Below are 3,495 nucleotides of genomic sequence, written 5' to 3' on the forward strand. Positions count from 1 at the left end.
AGGCAGACAGCCCGGAGGCACGCTGGCAGCGGCCAGAGGCAGATGGCCTGGCGGCGGCCAGAGGCAGACGGCCTGGCAGTAACCCGGTGGCGGCCAGAGGCAGACGGCTCGGCAGAGGCCAGAGGCAGACGACCCGGCGGCATGCTGGCAGTGGCCAGAGGCAGACGGCCCGGAGGCGCGCTGGCGGCGGCCAGAGGCAGACAACCCGGCGGCGGCCAGAGGCAGACAACCTGGCAGTAACCCGGCGGAGGCCAGAGGCAGACGACCCGGCGGCACGTTGGCAGTGGCCAGAGGCAGGCGACTCGGAGGTGCGCTGGCGGCGGCCAGAGGCAGACGACCCAGAGGCGTGCTGGCAGCGGCCAGAGGCAGACGGCCCGGAGGCGGCCAGAGGCAGATGACCCGGAGGCGCGCTAGCGGCGGCCAGAGGCAGACGACCTGGCGGCGACCTGGCGGCGACCCGGTGGCGGCCAGAAGCAGACGACTCGGCGGCGGCCAGAGGCAGACGACCCGGCGGCGGCCAGAGGCAGATGACCCAGAGGTGCGCTGGTGGTGGCCAGAGGCAGGCGACCCGGCGGCGACCCGGTGGAGGCCAGAGGCAGACGACCCGGTGGCGGCCAGAGGCAGACGACCCAGCGGCGGCCTGAGGCAGATGACCCGGCGTCACGCTGGCGGCGGCCAGAGGCAGACGACCCGGTGGCGGTCAGAGGTAGACAACCCGGCGGCGACCCGGTGGCGGCCAGAAGCAGACGGCCTGACGGCAGCCAGAGGCAGACGACCCGGCGGGGGCCAGAGGCGGACGACCCGGTGGCGGCCAGAGGCAGATCACCCGGCGCCACGCTGGCGGTGGCCAGAGGCAGACGGCCCGGAGGTGCGCTGGCGGCGTCCAGAGGCAGACGACCCGGCGGCGACCCGGTCGCGGGCAGAGGCAGACGACCCGGCGGCGGCCAGAGGCAGACGACACGGCAGCGACCCGGTGGCGGCCAGAGGCAGACGGCCCGGCGGCAGCCCGAGGCAGACGACCCGGTGGCGACCCGGTCGCGGCCAGAGACAGACGGCCCAGCGGTGGCCAAAGGCAGACGACCCAGCGGTGGCCAGAGGCAGATGACCCGACGACGCGCTGGCGGCAGCCAGAGGCAGACGGCCCGGTGGCGGCCAGACTCAGACGGCCTGGCGGCGGCCAGAGGCAGACGACCTGGCGGTGGCCAGAGGCAGACAACCCGGCGGTGACCCGGCGGTGACACGGTGGCGGCCAGAGGCAGACGGCCCGGCGGCAGCCAGAGGTAGACGGCCCGGCAGCAGCCAGAGGCAGACGGCCCGATGACGCTTTGGCGGCGGCCGGAGGCAGACGGCCCGGCGGCAGCCAGAGGCAGACGATCCGGCGGCGACCCGGTGGCGACCAAAGGCAGACGGCCCGGCGGCGGCCTGGGGCGTGCCGGCGGCGGCCAGAGGCAGACGACCCGACAACCCGCTGGTGGCAGCCAGAGGCAGACGACCCGGCGGCGGCCAGAGGCAGACGACCCGGCGGTGACCTGGTGGCGGCCAGAGGCAGACGGCCCGGAGGCGCGCTGGCGGTGGCCAGAGGCAGACGACCTCGGCGGCGGCTAGAGGCAGACGTCCCGGCGGCGGCCCGGGGTGTGCCGGCGGCGGCCAGAGGCAGACGACCCGACGACGCACTGGTGGCAGCCAGAGGCAGAGGACCCGGCGGCGGCCAGAGGCAGACGGCCCGGAGGCCTGTGGCGGCGGCCAGAGGCAGACGACCCGGTGGCGCAAGGCGTGCAAATAACAGGAACACGCGGACTGACCCCCAAGGAACTGACAAGAGGAGAGAGGGGAGCAGAGCTTGAGTCGAGGGCAGGACAGGTGCAACCATTTTGGGCAGTAACGAGGGAGGCCAGACAGGAGAACAAGCGGAGCAGGCAGATGACCAGGCAGGAGAAAATGAGGGGCAGACACGTACAGTTGAGGTGGGGCAAACAAAGACAAAACAGGCCCCCAAGCGCCCCCATCTGGTTGCAGAGGCAAAGGGCGTGACAGTTTTCATACTGTTTGGAAATAAATAAAAAGTAAACCTTTGTTTGCTCAAATAACTTTTTTTCACCCTTTTTTAAAATTTGGAATTCATATTTAAACTAAACTCAAAAAGTTTCACCGAAAAAACAGACAGCAACATTGATTTCACAAAAAGTTGTGGAATGTGGGGCAGTTAAACCCTGCTAATTTGAAGTAGTCACTGAGTTTATCTTCTTCATTTCTGTTTTCTTCATGTACATGAGAGATTTGTGTCTGTTTCTCGTAAAGTTGTTTCTTGTATCTTCAACAAATGTGTGAGTTTTAATCACAGCAGCACAGAAGATTGTCAGCTGCCCTCTCCCAGGTGTGGATCGCTTCATATGTCGTCCATGTATACAAATATGTTTAATACGATAGTTTTCAATGGGATTTAAAAAATAATCATGTAAATGGAGCCACAGTTGAGCTGATGTAATGGAAACCTGTTGAAACATGACAGTAAATGAACCAGTTTTCATTGAGTTTGATGACCAGACGTTTTGTTTACAGGAAACAGCTGATTGCTCTCAGGCCTCCAACACTTCTTTGTAAATATTCTTTATTGTCAGTCACTCTGTATATGTTTATTCACAATTTGACTTGTAAATATTAATATTGCCTGGTACATATTAATATCGACCCCAGTCCCGCTGAGTCTGCAGCATTTCTTATTGATCCACTGACTGGAGCCAGTGACCCATCAGCTGTTCACTGCTGTCATGTTTCCCAGCTGTCAGTGTGCTGGAGCAGTTTCTCAGTGGTTCATCAAATGTTGAATAATCTTTCTGAAAGAGTTAAAGAACTATCTGCCTGTCAGTTCTATATAACATGTTGACTTGTATATTCTTCTATATATCATTTCATAGCCTGCAGTGTGACCAGTTGATTACCTGATCACACTGACTGAAACACTTTTTCATGATTTTTGATCTCCAGATCACAACACGGTATTTCAAAAGAGATAATTCTCCACCTCGACCTGAAGTTACATTTCTGTAAATTAAACCATGTGAAAAACAGTCGAAAAATCACTGAGTTATATATATTTTGTTCATGGACAAACCTCTTTCCTCAACAGAAGAAAATGCAGAGCACACAAGGAATTTGTGTCTATTTACAGTTTCTGCAGCTCATCTTTCTGATGTGTTCCTGGATTCGGGATGTTTCTTCTTGGATTGTGGCTCCAACACTCATCAGTCCTCGGCCTCAGCCATTAAAGATTCAGCACTAAACTGGTTTCAGTCATATTTCTCATTGATCTCTCCTGGATGAACAACAACCCAGCCAGGGAGGCTCAGCAGAGACGACACTTCCTGAGAGTCTGTGTGAAGCTGATGGAGGAAACAAACACTGAAGAACAGAGCTGCAGGCAGAGGAGGAGACACTGAAATCCCACCTCACACTGGGGAAGTGAAAGTCAAAGATAAACTCAGAGCCCGAGTTCAG

The sequence above is a fragment of the Salarias fasciatus genome, chromosome 13 (assembly GCF_902148845.1).
Source record: "Salarias fasciatus chromosome 13, fSalaFa1.1, whole genome shotgun sequence".
Taxonomy (NCBI): Eukaryota; Metazoa; Chordata; class Actinopteri; order Blenniiformes; family Blenniidae; genus Salarias; species Salarias fasciatus.